This window comes from Eubalaena glacialis, chromosome 8, assembly GCF_028564815.1.
Source record: "Eubalaena glacialis isolate mEubGla1 chromosome 8, mEubGla1.1.hap2.+ XY, whole genome shotgun sequence".
Lineage (NCBI taxonomy): Eukaryota > Metazoa > Chordata > Mammalia > Artiodactyla > Balaenidae > Eubalaena > Eubalaena glacialis.
The window spans coordinates 97,100,690-97,117,834 of record NC_083723.1 but is presented as its reverse complement, the minus strand read 5'-3'; positions in this window follow the sequence as shown (position 1 = coordinate 97,117,834).

The window sequence follows — 17,145 nt, the reverse complement described above, 5'->3', positions numbered from 1 at the left end:
ACTGAGAAAATATTTGAAGAGATTATAGTTGAAAACTTCCCTAATATGGGAAAGGAAATAGTCAATCAAGTCCAGGAAGCACAGAGAGTCCCATTCAGGATAAATGCAAGGAGAAACACACCAAGACACATACTAATCAAACTATCAAAAATTAAATACAAAGAAAAAATATTAAAAGCAGCAAGGGAAAAACAACAAATAATATACAAGTGAATCTCCATAAGGTTAACAGCTGATCTTTCAGCAGAAACTCTGCAAGCCAGAAGGGAGTGGCAGGACATAATTAAAGTGATGAAAGGGAAAAACCTGCAACCAAGATTACTCTACCCAGCAAGGATCTCATTAAGTTTTGACGGAAAAATTAAAACCTTTACAGGCAAGCAAACACTAAGAGAATTCAGCACCACCAAACCAGCTTTACAACAAATGCTAAAGGAACTTCTCAAGGCAGGAAACACAAGAGAAGGAAAAACCCTACAATAACAAACCCAAAACAATTTTTAAAATGGTTATAGGAGCACACATATCCATAACTACCTTAAATGTAAATGGATTAAATGCTCCAGCCAAACGACATAGACTGGCTGAATGGATACAAAATCAAGACCCGCATATATGCTGCCTACAAGAGACCCACTTCAGACCTAGGGACACATACAGACTGAAAGTGAAGGGATGGAGAAAGATATTCTATGCAAATGGAAATCAAAAGAAAGCTGGAGTAGCAATGCTCATATCAGATAAAATAGACTTTAAAATAAAGAATGTTACAAGAGACAAGGACGGACACTACATAATGATCGAGGGATCAATCCAAGAAGAAGATATAACAATTATAAATATATATGCACCCAACATAGGAGCACCTCAATACATAAGGCAACTGCTAACAGCTATAAAAGAGGAAATCAACAGTAACACAATAATAGTGGGGGGCTTTAACACCTCACTTACACCGATGGACAGATCATCCAACATGAAAATAAATAAGGAAACAGAAGCATTAAATGACACAATAGACCAGATAGATTTAATTGATATATATAGAACATTCCACCCAAAAACAGCAGATTACACTTTCTTTTCAAGTGCACACGGAACATTCTCCAAGATAGATCACATCTTGGGTCACAAATCAAGCCTCAGTAAATTTAAGAAAATTGAAATCATATCAAGCATCTTTTCTGACCACAACGCTATGAGATTAGAAATGAATTACAGGGAAAAAAACGTAAAAAACACAAACACATGGAGGCTAAACAATACGTTACTAAATAACCAAGAGATCACTGAAGAAATCAAAGAGGAAATCAAAAAATACCTAGAGACAAATGACAATGAAAAGAGGACGACCCAAAACCTTTGCGATGCAGCAAAAGCAGTTCTAACAGGGAAGTTTATATCAATACAATCCTACCTCAAGAAACAAGAAACATCTCAAATAAACAACCTAACCTTACACCTAAAGGAACTAGAGAAAGAAGAACAAAAAAACCCCAAAGTTACCAGAAGGAAAGAAATCATAAAGATCAGATCAGAAATAAATGAAAAAGAAATGAAGGGAACAATAGCAAAGATCAATAAAACTAAAAGCTGGTTCTTTGAGAAGATGAACAAAATTGATAAACCATTAGCCAGACTCATCAAGAAAAAAGGGAGGAGACTCAAGTCAGTAGAATTAGAAATGAAAAAGGAAAAGTAGCAACTGACACTGCAGAAATACAAAGGATCATGAGAGATTACTACAAGCCACTATATGCCAATAAAATGGACAACCTGGAAGAAATGGACACATTCTTAGAAAAGTACAGACTTCCAAGACAGAGCCAGGAACAAATAGAAAATATGAACCGACAAATCACAAGCACTGAAATTGAAAATGTGGTTAAAAATCTTCCCAGAAACAAAAGCTCAGGACCAGATGGCTTCACAGGTGAATTCTATCAAACATTGAGAGAAGAGCTAACACGTATCCTTCTCAAACTCTTCCAAAATATAGCAGAGGGAGGAACACTCGCAAACTCATTCTACGAGGCTACCATCATCCTGATACCAAAACCAGACAAAGTTGTCACAAAAAAAGAAAACTACAGGCCAGTATCACTGATGAACATAAGTGCAAAAATCCTCAACAACATACTATCAAACAGAATCCAACAGCACATGAAAAGGAAAATACACCATGATCAAGTAGGTTTATCCCAGGAATGCAAGGATTCTTCAATATATGCAAATGAATCAATGTGATACCACCAGATTAACAAATTGAAGGATAAAAACCATATGATCATCTCAATAGATGCAGAGAAAGCTTTCAACAAAATTCAACACCCGTTTATGATAAAAACCCTCCAGAAAGTAGGCATAGAGGGAACTTACCTCAAAATAATAAAAGCCATATATGACAAAGCCACAGCCAACATTGTTCTCAATGGTGAAAAACTGAAACCATTTCCACTAAAATCAGGAACAAGACAAGCTTGCTCACTCTCACCACTATTATTCAACATAATTTTGGGAGTTTTAGCCACAGCAATCAGAGAAGAAAAAGAAATAAAAGGAATCCAAATCAGAAAAGAAGTAAAGCTGTCACTGTTTGCAGATGACATGATACTATACATAGAGAATCCTAAATTCGCTACCAGAAAACTACTAGATCTAATCAACGAATCTGCTAAAGTAGCAGGATGCAAAATTAATGCACAGAAATCTCTTGCATTCCTATACACTAATGATGAAAAATATGAAAGAGAAATTAAGGAAACACTCCCATTTACCATTGCAACAAAAAGAACAAACTACCTAGGAATAAACCTACCTAAGGAGACAAAAGACCTGTATGCAGAAAACTGTAAGACACTGATGAAAAAATTAAAGATGATACAAACAGATGGAGAGATATACCATGTTCTTGGTTTGGAAAAATCAACATTGTGAAAAAGACTATACTACCCAAGGCAATCTACACATTCAGTGCAATCCCTATGAAACTACCAATAACATTTTTCACAGAACTAGAACAAAAAATTTTACAATTTGTATAGAAACCCAAAAGACCCTGAATAGCCAAAGCAGTCTTGGGAAAGAAAAACAGAACTGGAGGAATCAGGCTCCCAGACTTCAGACTATACTACAAAGCTACAGTAATCAAAACAGTATGGTACTGGCAAAAAACAGAAATATAGATCAATGGAACAGGATAGAAAGCTCAGAGATAAACCCATGCACATATGGTCACCTTGTCTTTGATAAAGGAGGCAAGAATATACAATGGAGAAAAGAAAGCCTCTTCAATAAATGGTGCTGGGAAAACTGGACAGCTACATGTAAAAGAATGAAATTAGAACACTCCCTAACACCATACACAAAAATAAAATCAAAATGGATTAAAGACCTAAATGTAAGGCCAGACACTATAAAAACCCTTAGAGGAAAACATAGAACACTCCATGACATAAATCACAGCAAGATCCTTTTTGGCTCACCTTGTGGAGAAGTGGAAATAAAAACAAAAATAAACAAATGGGACCTAATGAAACTTAAAAGCTTTTGGACAGCAAAGGAAACTATAAACAAGACAAAAAGACAACCCTCAGAATGGGAGAAAATATTTGCAAATGAAGCAACTGACAAAGGATTAATCTCCAAAATTTACAAGCAGCTCATGCAACTCAATATCAAAAAATCAAACAACCCAATCCAGAAATGGGCAGAAGACCTAAACAGACATTTCTCCAAAGAAGATATACAGATTGCCAACAAACACATGAAAGGATGCTCAACATTACTAATCATTAGAGAAATGCAAATCAAAACTACAATGAGGTATCACCTCACACTGGTCAGAATGGCCATCATCAACAAATCTGCAAACAAATGCTGGAGAGGGTGTGGAGAAAAGGTAACCCTCCTACACTGTTGGTAGGAATGTAAACTGCTACAACCACTCTGGAGAACAGTATGGAGGTTCCTTAAAAAACTAAAAATAGAACTACCGTACGACCCAGTAATCCCACTACTGGGCATATACCCTGAGAAAACCATAATTCAAAAAGAGCCATGTAGGTGAGAGGGAGGGGCAAGATGGCGGAAGAGTAAGACGCGGAGATCACCTTCCTCCCCACAGATACATGAGAAATACATCTACACGTGGAACTGCTCCTACAGAACACCCACTGAACGCTGGCAGAAGACGTCAGACCTCCCAAAAGGCAAGAAAATCCCCACGTACTTGGGTAGGGCAAAAGAAAAAAGAAATAACAGAGACAAAAGAATAGGGACGGGACCTGCACCAGTGGGAGGGAGCTGTGAAGGAGGAAAGGTTTCCACACACTAGGAAGCCCCTTCGTGGGCAGAGACTGCGGGTAGCAGAGGGGGGAAGCTTCGGAGCCACGGAGGAGAGCACAGCCACATTGGTGCGGAGGGCAAAGCGGAGATTCCCGCACAGAGGAGCGGTGCCGACCAGCACTCACCAGCCCGAGAGGCTTGTCTGCTCAGCCGCCGGGGCGGGCGGGGCCTGGGAGCTGGGGCTCAGGCTTCGGTGCTAGCCGGGAGGGAGTCCGGGAAAAAGACTGCAGCTGCCAAAGAGGCAGGAGAATTTTTCTTGCCTCTTTGTTTCGCGGCGCGCAAGGAGAGGGGATTCAGAGCGCCGCCTAAACGAGCTCCAGAGACGGGCGCGAGCTGCGGCTATCAGCGCGGATCCCACAGCAACAGGGACGCAGAGGGAAAAACGGAGAGATTCCCGCACAGAGGCTCGGCGCCGAGCAGCACTCACCAGCCCGAGAGGCTTGTCTGCTCACCCGCCGGGGCGGGCGGGGGCTGGGAGCTGAGGCGCGGGCTTCGGTCGGATCCCAGGGAGAGGACTGGGGTTGGCTGCGTGAACACAGCCTGAAGGGTCTAGCGCACCACAACTAGCCGGGAGGGTGCACGAGAAAAAGTCTGCAGCTGCCGAAGAGGCAGGAGACTTTTTCTTGCCTCTTTGTTTCGCGGCGTGCAAGGAGAGGGGATTCAGAGCGCCACTTAAACGAACTCCAGAGACGGGCGCGAGCCGCGGCTATCAGCGCGGACCCCAGAGACGGGCATGAGACGCTAAGGCTGCTGCTGCTGCCACCAAACAGCCTGTGGGCGAGCACAGGTCATTCTCCACACCGCCCCTCCCGGGAGCCTGTGCAGCCCGCCACGGCCAGGCTCCCGTGATCCGGGGACAACTTCCCCGGGAGAGCGCACGGCGCGCCTCGGACTGCTGCAACGTCACGCCGGCTTCTGCCACCGCAGGCTCGCCCCGCCTCCTCCGTACCGCTCCCTCCCCCCGGCCTGACTGAGCCAGAGCTCCCGAATCAGCTGCTCCTTTAACCCCGTTCTGTCTGGGCGGGGAACAGACGCCCTCAGGGGACCTACATGCAGAGGCGGGTCCAAATCCAAAGCTGAACCCCGGGAGCTGTACGAACAAAGAAGAGAAAGGGAAATCTCTCCCAGCAGCCTCAGAAGCAGCGGATTAAAGCTCCACAAACAACTTGATGTGCCTGCATCTGTTGAATACCTGAATAGACAACGAATCATCCCAAATTTAGGAGATGGACTTTGGGAGCAGGATATATTAACTTTTCCCCTTTTCCTTTTTTTTTGTGAGTGTAGATGTGTATGCTTCTGGGTGAGATTTTGTCTGTATAGCTTTGCTCTCACCGTTAGTCCTAGGGTTAGGTCCGTCCGTTTTTTTTTTTTTTTTGGCTTAAAAAAATTTTTTTTTCCCTAATAAATGTTTTCTTAATAATTTTTTCCTTATTTTCTATTTTTAAAAAAATTTTTAATAAGTTTTTTCACATTTTTTATTTTAAAAAATTAAAAAATTTTTTTTCTTAATAAATTTTTTCTAAATAATTTTTTTCTTATTTTTAGTATAAAAAATTAATAAATCTATTTTTAAAAATTAAAAAAAATTTTTTTTTCTTAATAATTTTTTTTCTTATTTTTTATTATAATTGCTTTATTTTATTTTATTTTATCCTCTTTTTTTCTTTCTTTCCATTTTTTCTCCCTTTTATTCTGAGCCGTGTGGATGAAAGGCTCTTGGTGCTCCAGCCAGGCATCAGGGCTGTGCCTCTGAGGTGGGAGAGCCAACTTCAGGACACTGAGGTCCACAAGAGACCTCCCAGCTCCACGTAATACTAAACGGCGAAAATCTCTCACAGATCTCCATCTCAACATCAAGACCCAGCTTCACTCAACGACCAGCAAGCTACAGTGCTGGACACCCTATGCCAAACAACTAGCAAGAGAGGAACACAGCCCCATCCATTAACAGAGAGGCTGCCTAAAATCATAATAAGGCCACAGACACCCCAAAACACACCACCAGACGTGGACGAACCCACCAGAAAGACAACATCCAGCCTCATCCACCAGAACACAGGCACTAGTTCCCTCCACCAGGAAACCTACACAACCCACTGAACCAACCTTAGCCACTGGGGACAGATACCAAAAACAACGGGAACTACGAACCTGCAGCCTGTGAAAAGGAGACCCCAAACACAGTAAGATAAGCAAAATGAGAAGACAGAAAAACACACAGCAGATGAAGGAGCAGGGTCAAAACACACCAGACCTAACAAATGAAGAGGAAATAGGTAGTCTACCTGAAAAAGAATTCAGAATAATGATAGTAAGGATGATCCAAAGTCTTGGAAATAGAATAGACAAAATGCAAGAAACATTTAACAAGGACGTAGAAGAACTAAAGAGGAACCAAGAAACGATGACAAGCACAATAAATGAAATTAAAAATACTCTAGATGGGATCAATAGCAGAATAACTGAGGCAGAAGAACGGATAAGTGACCTGGAAGATAAAATGGTGGAAATAACTACTGCAGAGCAGAATAAAGAAAAAAGAATGAAAAGAACTGAGGACAGTCTCAGAGACCTCTGGGACAACATTAAACGCACCAACATTCGAATTATAGGGGTCCCAGAAGAAGAAGAGAAAAAGAAAGGGACTGAGAAAATATTTGAAGAGATTATAGTTGAAAACTTCCCTAATATGGGAAAGGAAATAGTTAATCAAGTCCTGGAAGCACAGAGAGTCCCATACAGGATAAATCCAAGGAGAAACACACCAAGACACATATTAATCAAACTATCAAAAATTAAATATAAAGAAAACATATTAAAAGCAGCAAGGGAAAAACAACAGATAACACACAAGGGCATCCCCATAAGGTTAACAGCTGATCTTTCAGCAGAAACGCTGCAAGCCAGAAGGGAGTGGCAGGATATACTTAAAGTGATGAAGGAGAAAAACCTACAACCAAGATTACTCTACCCAGCAAGGATCTCATTCAGATTTGATGGAGAAATTAAAACCTTTTCAGACAAGCAAAAGCTGAGAGAGTTCAGCACCACCAAACCAGCTTTACAACAAATGCTAAAGGAACTTCTCTAGGCAAGAAACACAAGAGAAGGAAAACACCTACAATAACAAACCCAAAACATTTAAGAAAATGGGAATAGGAACATACATATCGATAATTACCTTAAATGTAAATGGATTAAATGCTCCCACCAAAAGACACAGACTGGCTGAATGGATACAAAAACAAGACCCATATATATGCTGTCTACAAGAGACCCACTTCAGACCTAGAGACACATACAGACTGAAAGTGAGGGGATGGAAAAAGATATTCCATGCAAATGGAAATCAAAAGAAAGCTGGAGTAGCAATTCTCATATCAGACAAAATAGACTTTAAAATAAAGACAATTACAAGAGACAAAGACGGACACTATATAATGATCAAGGGATCGATCCAAGAGGAAGGTATAACAATTGTAAATATTTATGCACCCAACATAGGAGCACCTCAATACATAAGGCAAATACTAACAGCCATAAAAGGGGAAATCGACAGTAACACAATCATAGTAGGGGACTTTAACACCCCACTTTCACCAATGGACAGATCATCCAAAATGAAAATAAATAAGGAAACACAAGCTTTAAATGATACATTAAACAAGATGGACTTAATTGATATTTATAGGACATTCCACCCAAAAACAACAGAATACACATTTTTCTCAAGTGCTCATGGAACATTCTCCAGGATAGATCATATCTTGGGTCACAAATCAAGCCTTGGTAAATTTAAAAAAATTGAAATCGTATCAAGTATCTTTTCCGACCACAACGCTATGAGACTAGATATCAATTACAGGAAAAGATCTGTAAAAAATACAAACACATGGAGGCTACACAATACACTACTTAATAACGAAGTGATCACTGAAGAAATCAAAGGGGAAATCAAAAAATACCTAGAAACAAATGACAATGGAGACACGACGATCCAAAACCTATGGGATGCAGCAAAAGCAGTTCTAAGAGGGAAGTTTATAGCAATACAAGCCTACCTCAAGAAACAGGAAACATCTCGAATAAACAACCTAACCTTGCACCTAAAGCAATTAGAGAAAGAAGAACAAAAAAACCCCAAAGCTAGCAGAAGGAAAGAAATCATAAAGATCAGATCAGAAATAAATGAAAAAGAAATGAAGAAAACAATAGCAAAAATCAATGAAACTAAAAGCTGGTTCTTTGAGAAGATAAACAAAATTGATAAACCATTAACCAGACTCATCAAGAGAAAAAAGGAGAAGACTCAAATTAATAGAATTAGAAATGAAAAAGGAGAAGTAACCACTGACACTGCAGAAATACAAACGATCATAAGAGATTACTACAAGCAACTCTATGCTAATAAAATGGACAACCTGGAAGAAATGGACAGATTCTTAGAAATGCACAACCTGCCGAGACTGAACCAGGAAGAAATAGAAAATATGAACAGACCAATCACAAGCACTGAAATTGAAACTGTGATTAAAAATCTTCCAACACACAAAAGCCCAGGACCAGATGGCTTCACAGGCGAATTCTATCAAACATTTAGAGAAGAGCTAACACCTATCCTTCTCAAACTCTTCCATATATTGCAGAGGGAGGAACACTCCCCAACTCATTCTACGAGGCCACCATCACCCTGATACCAAAACCAGGCAAAGATGTCACAAAGAAAGAAAACTACAGGCCAATATCACTGATGAACATAGATGCAAAAATCCTCAACAAAATACTAGCAAACAGAATCCAACAGCACATTAAAAGGATCATACACCATGATCAAGTGGGGTTTATTCCAGGAATGCAAGGATTCTTCAATATACGCAAATCAATCAACGTGATACATCATATTAACAAATTGAAGGAGAAAAACCATATGATCATCTCAATAGATGCAGAGAAAGCTTTCGACAAAATTCAACACCCATTTATGATAAAAGTCCTGCAGAAAGTAGGCATAGAGGGAACTTTCCTCAACATAATAAAGGCCGTATATGAGAAACCCACAGCCAACATTGTCCTCAATGGTGAAAAACTGAAACCATTTCCACTAAGATCAGGAACAAGACAAGGTTGCCCACTCTCACCACTATTATTCAACATAGTTTTGGAAGTGTTAGCCACAGCAATCAGAGACGAAAAAGAAATAAAAGGAATCCAAATCGGAAAAGAAGAAGTAAAGCTGTCACTGTTTGCAGATGACATGATACTATACATAGAGAATCCAAAAGATGCTACCAGAAAACTACTAGAGCTAATCAATGAATTTGGTAAAGTAGCAGGATACAAAATTAATGCACAGAAATCTCTTGCATTCCTGTATACTAATGATGAAAAATCTGAAAGTGAAATTAAGAAAACACTCCCGTTTACCTTTGCAACAAAAAGAATAAAATACCTAGGAATAAACCTACCTAAGGAGACAAAAGACCTGTATGCAGAAAATTATAGGACACTGATGAAAGAAATTAAAGATGATACAAATAGATGGAGAGATATACCATGTTCTTGGATTGGAAGAATAAACATTGTGAAAATGACTCTGCTACCCAAAGCAATCTACAGATTCAATGCAATCCCTATCAAACTACCACTGGCATTTTTCACAGAACTAGAACAAAAAATTTCACAATTTGTATGGAAACACAAAAGACCCCGAATAGCCAAAGCAATCTTGAGAACGAAAAATGGAGCTGGAGGAATCAGGCTCCCTGACTTCAGACTATATTACAAAGCTACAGTAATCAAGACAGTTTGGTACTGGCACAAAAACAGAAATATAGATCAATGGAACAGGATAGAAAGCCCAGAGATAAGCCCACGCACATATGGTCACCTTATCTTTGATAAAGGAGGCAAGCATATACAGTGGAGAAAAGACAGCCTCTTCAATAAGTGGTGCTGGGAAAATTGGACAGGTACATGTAAAAGTATGAAATTAGAACACTCCCTAACACCATACACAAAAATAAACTCAAAATGGATTAAAGACCTAAGTGTAAGGCCAGACACTATCAAACTCTTAGAGGAAAACATAGGCAGAACACTGTATGACATAAGTCACAGCAAGATCCTTTTTGACCCAGGTCCTAGAGAAATGGAAATAAAAACACAAATAAACAAATGGGACCTAATGAAACTTAAAAGCTTTTGCACAGCAAAGGAAACCATAAACAAGACCAAAAGACAACCCTCAGAATGGGAGAAAATATTTGCAAATGAAGCAACGGACAAAGGATTAATCTCCAAGATTTACAAGCAGCTCATGCAGCTCAATAACAAAAAAACAAACAACCCAATCCAAAAATGGGCAGAAGACCTAAATAGACATTTCTCCAAAGAAGAGATACAGATTGCCAACAGACACATGAAAGAATGCTCAACATCATTAATCATTAGAGAAATGCAAATCAAAACTACAATGAGGTATCATCTCACACCGGTCAGAATGGCCATCATCAAAAAATCTAGAAACAATAAATGCTGGAGAGGGTGTGGAGAAAAGGGAACACTCTTGCACTGTTGGTGGGAATGTAAATTGATACAGCCACTATGGAGAACAGTATGGAGGTTCCTTAAAAAACTAAAAATAGAACTACCATATGACCCAGCAATCCCACTACTGGGCATATACCCTGAGAAAACCATAATTCAGAAAGAGTCATGTACCAAAATATTCATTGCAGCTCTGTTTACAATAGCCAGGACATGGAAGCAACCTAGGTGTCCATCATCGGATGAATGGATAAAGAAGATGTGGCACATATATACAATGGAATATTACTCAGCCATAAAAAGAAATGAAATGGAGGTGTTTGTAATGAGGTGGATGGAGTTAGAGTCTGTCATACAGAGTGAAGTAAGTCAGAAAGAGAAAAACAAATACAGTATGCTAACACATATATATGGAATCTAAGGGAAAAAAAAAAAAAAGAGGTCATGAAGAACCTAGTGGCAAGATGGGAATAAAGACACAGACCTACTAGAGAATGGACTTGAGGATATGGGGAGGGGGAGGGGTGAGATGTGACAGGGTGAGAGAGTGTCATGGACATATATACACTACCAAATGTAAAATAGATAACTAGTGGGAAGCAGCCGCATAGCACAGGGAGATCAGCTCGGTGCTTTGTGACCACCTAGAGGGGTGGGATAGGGAGGGTGGGAGGGAGGGAGATGCAAGAGGGAAGAGATATGGCAACATATGTATATGTGTAACTGATTCACTTTGTTGTAAAGCAGAAGCTAGCACACCATTGTAAAGCAATTATACTTCAATAAAGATGTTTTAAAAAAAAAAAAAAAAAAAGAGCCATGTACCACAATGTTCATAACAGCTCTATTTACAATAGCCAGGACATGGAATCAATCTAAGTATCCATCGACAGATGAATAGATAAAGAAGATGTGGCACATATATACAATGGAATATTACTCAGCCATGCAAAGAAACGAAATTGAGTTGTTTGTAGTGAGGTGGATGGACCTAGAGGCTGTCATACAGAGTGAAGTAAGTCAGAAAGAGAAAAGCAAATACCGTATGCTAACACGTTTATATGGAATTAAAACAAACAAACAAACAAAAATGGTTCTGAAGAACCTAGGGACAAGATAGGTTTAAAGACGCAGACATAGGGAATGGACTTTAGGACATGGGGAGTGGGAAGGGTAAGCTGGGACGAAATGAGAGTGGCATGGACATATATACACTACCAAATGTAAAATAGAAAGCTAGTGGTGAGCAGCTGCATAGCACAGGGAGATCAGCTCCATGCTTTGTGACCTCCTAGAGGGGTGGGATAGGGACGGTGGGAGGGAGACGCAAGAGGGAGGAGAGATGGGGATATATGTATATGTATAGCTGATTCACTTTGTTATAAAGCACAAACTAACACACTGTTGTAAAGCAATTATACTCCAATAAAGATGTTAAAAAATAAATAAATAAATAAAATTTTTGAAAGTAAAAAACAAAAAAAATAAACACCTAATCCCATTACTTGTGATGGTAGAACACAAGTCACTCTCAAGTCTAGTTTGTAGTTTGGGATTGAATCCCTAAATCAGACAACAAGAACAAAATTCCCTTGCTGTTTTGAAAAGGGCTTAAATTAGGTCCAATTTATGCAAACACCTGTATACTTGTTTCATAATCAGTAGTGTAGCTGTAGAGAGCAACTTTGTATCCTCTACTGATTTTACAACACGAGGCAACCTTCCCACGTCAATGCTGGCCTAACTCATTCTAGGTTATAAAAGCATAGGGGATCATTGCTGTATATGTATAATGGTGAATAACTGGCAGACCTAAGATCATTCTTAGTCATGAAAAGAATGATCTTAGGTCTGCCAGTTATTCACCATTGCTTCTGTGGCTTATAGAAGTGGTATGACTCATTCCAAAGTGAAGGTCATTATACCATACATCCTAAATCATTCTGACACAAAATAAGTTTTCCAAATTTAATTTTCTGAATATGTTTTGATCTTCTTTGTAGTCAGCATTTGTGACTATAGATGATTCAGATAAAGTACGTGACGAGACCTCTGCCCTCAAGGGACACAAAACAAAATATGACTAGTAATTAATATTTTAATCAAATGAATTAAGCAATCAATGTTCTAGGAATCAGAGAATATTTAGAAATTAATGTTGATTCCAATAACCTCAGAAAACCCTCTTGGGAGAAAGTTGATTAGAGTTGGATCTTGAAGAATGGTTGCGCTTTAGATATGTGAAGAGAACTAAGAAGGTAATTTGAAGGAAGAGTCTGAGTGCAGTGAGAGACCATTCATTTTGGTGAAGGTGAATTCTGAGTTCTGTGTTGAAACATTCTGCTAATCCAGAGGCTTTATGTTGGGTGGGAATGATGGTTGACTAAATTGGAGGGAAAGACTTGGATACAGGTAGAGTTGAAAATATAACTTTACATTCAATAAAAAAGAATATAGGATTTTGAAATATGAAATTGATGAAAGCAATACTTAGAGTGTTATCCTAATGGCATAGTTTTGAGTAGAAGGATACTAAAAGGATGAACTGGGGAAGTCATTGTCATAATTCAGGTGTTATGTGGTAAGAATATAAACTGGAGTAAAAAATTGAAGGTTGTATTAAAATAATTATTAGATAGATAAAGAAAGATATATAAATTAAATTGATGAAAGAATACAAATACAAAACTAACGAACAAAGAGTTTGAGTGATCTAGTTAGATTAGAGTAAAAATGAGAATCCAGATATTATGGCTCCCAGCACTGGATATTTTCCATTAAATAAAAAATTCCTGTGATGACATCATGGTGGCAGGAGAAACTCAATTCAAATTCTTTATAATTTGTTTTCATTAATACTACTACTCTCTCCTTCATTCAACCTGTTTGTTATTTTCCCTCTGAAAATATTAAGAAAAATTTATTAAATGTGCCACTGAGTCATGGAATTTTTTAGCAATCTCAAACCCTAAAATATCTTCTTCATAGGGTGGGTGTGAGTACCAATGATATATAAAGCATCTAGTACACTACCTGGCACATAATAGCCCTCCATAATACCTCCATAATGGTAGTGAATAGTATTATTGTGGAGTATTGAGATTCAAATATTTCTATCTATAAAAATATATTACTAAAGCCTGTGTCAGTTTCAATGAAAATATTCATTATATTTTGCTTTCTATCATTTCCTTTAACATTCTCTTGCTGTTTCTTTCTAAAACATCCTTTCCCATCAACAGGTTCAGTCCCCTCTATCTAACTAACTCTTGCTTCTTCCTTAAGACTCAGGCTTCCTTCGCAGAAATTTTCCTGACCCCATTAAATTGGGCTAGGGTCCTTTTTCCCATAGTATCCTCTAATCATTCTTTTGTAATAAATATCGTACTTATATGCTTTTATAAAAGATTACAAGCTCCAAATTCCATAAGGGCAAGGATTGTGTATGTCTTTTCCACCACTGGATTCCCAGTATGTATACTACCTATACCCAAAGGTACGAAATAACTATTTCTTGAATGAATAATGAGCTAAAGGAATTGCCGTTTGGCTGTTAGCATACTCTAGCTGATCTCTGGTAATCAGAGAATTCTTTCTAAGTGTTCACAAGACATGTCTCCATTGTGTCCCCAGCAGGGTTAGTGGCTTTGTCTTTTGTGCCCCATAGTACCTTACTCTAGTGCACCTACATTGCTAACCACAATATTTGGTAATTCCTCATTTGTATTTTGTGTTCAGGACATCATTGGTATCTGAGAAAGCAGGCTTTTGGCTTGTAATAATAGTGGGGGCATCTGTCACACCAGCTGATTAATTATGTTACCTCTCTGAATTTGTCTCTTCCAGTATGGAATGGGGATAATAATGGTATGCACTTCCTAGGATGTTAGCGAGGGTTAAGTAATTCGAATTAAATAAGACATATCATGTGGATATACACAGTATACATCCTGTCAAGTAGTATGTTTTTAGTATATCTGTATTTCTTTCTCTTCCTTCTTGTTTCTTTCCTTCCTGTTTCTCTTCCTCACTTCCTTCCTCTTTCCATTGGCCTGAGAATAACACAAAATCAAGTAATGCTATTTAATTTATTTTGTGCCACTAGTACTTAACAGAGAAGCATAGTAGCTGCAACATAATGGTCATTTGATAAAGATTATAGGATGAAAAAATCAATTAATTAATGAGGAAGTCACTGATAAAACAAGCATTATTAAATAAGTCATTTCTGCCCAGTTTTGGAGGTTAAATCTGGATGGTAATGCTCTGCTCTAAACAAAATCTGTATGGACAGTTGCCAAAGAGATGGAGAGCGCCTCTCTGTGATCCCTAAACACTATATACCCTCTCATCTCTGAGTCTTAAGGATATGATAAATTCAATAATCATGGAACTATAGAGAAAATATTTTCTAAAATATTTTCGGTTTCTGAAATGTTAGGGCTTTCTGAGCAAAGAAATTTGGAATATAAGTTAAAAGGACAAGTTTTGGAAGTTAAAAGTGATTAGATGGCTCTGAGAACTCCAGAAAGATTTATCTTCCCAGAGGTTTTTGTTTACATGTCAGTGGGGAACAAATCCTTGAACCACGGAAACATATTAAAGGTTATAAACCCTGAAATGTTTGTCTTATCTCCTCTCCAGAGATGTTTATTTACATTACATAGGTTAAGAATCCAGGGGCCTTCCCCTTCTCTTTCTAAAGATAATTTATTCACATTAGGGAGATAGGTTCTTTTCTCTCTCTCAGGAGGGGAGCATGGCCGCTGGACATTCTTCCAGGTTCTTAATTTCAGGGTTCCTCTTCCTTGTTGTAAGAAAACCCCCTTTGGGCAGATACAGGTCTATCCATCTGACTCACCGCATCATCCCAGAGAGTGATGAACTGGGGTGTGTTTATTGCTGTAAATAAGTAGTAATAAATCTGTCCCCAATTCTGAAATTTTTGCTTGCATGCAGGATAATATAAATAAATAATGATAATAAAAATTATCAGTTATTTATTTGAATAAGATTTTAGGGCATTGAAAATGTATATATGAAGGCTAAAGCAATGGAAGACACTGATACTGTAGTGGCAATGGGTTTCAGGTCCTTTCTTCAAGGAAGATTTACTTGTTTATTTCTTTTTTGATGCCAACAATGAGAGCACTGAGCCTGTAGAAAAAGAAGGAAGGGAAAGACACAGAAAGGAAGCTTGGGCAAACCTGAGAAGAAGGTGCTATGATCAAGAGTATCATGATCATAGGAAAACAGGTCCATGGAGTAGAAAGACCTCACGTCAGAAGAACAGGGTTCAGATTGCCACGAGCAGCCGGGGGATGAGGACAGACAATTAATCTTTCAGATTCAATTTTCTAATCTGGAATACAAGGAGCTTGGACTAGAGGGTTTGATAGTCATTTTCAAATACCTGGCCTCAGTGCAGCTGCATCAGAATCACCTATAAAATAGGGCTTCCTGGTCTCTGTTATCAGATCTTGATTTTTACTGATCCTGAGATCTTTATATTTACCCAGCTCCCCCAGTGATTCTGAGGTGAAGCTAAGAGTTAGAGGCACTGCTGCTGGTAGTATGAGCATTCCAAGTTTGCATGACTCTTCAGGAAAAATAATGAACATTTCTTCCTTCTCTTCTGCAGCATTGGTTGTAGTGTTTTCTTGATGCATGATACTTCTCTGAAATAAGTAAAGTTTGTCTCCCCAGTACCCCTATTAATTATGGTTCCTAGTTCAATCACTGACATAGTTTATGTAGGTGGAGCAGCTCAGCAAAAAAGATTATTTGATGAAAAGTCCTCACAGCCCTCTCTACAGGGGTGGATGATGGATATCAGACCCAGAGTTCTGGGAGAATTCCTGCATCAAGCATCATGATTTCTGCTTAAATCCTCTAAGGAAAAAGTTTTTTTTTCCCTTTGGTCTACCACTGATCTCTTTTTCAAATCCTGTACCTTAAAAGAAAAATGAGAAGATATAATGTAACAGAAGCTTTCTGAGGATATATCAAAGTATGCCAGTAAAAGAAACATGTGTTGGAATACTCAGAAACTAAAATAAAATCCAGGAGAGTCTGAAAAGTAAGCAGCTGCTTATAGACCAGGGGCTGGAAAAATATGACCCTTGAGCCAAATCTGGGCCACTGCCTATTTTTATAGTTTTATTGGAACACAGCCACACCGCTGTATTTGCATAGTGTCTATGGATGCTTTCATATTACAACAGCAGAGCTGAGTAGTTGCAATATAGC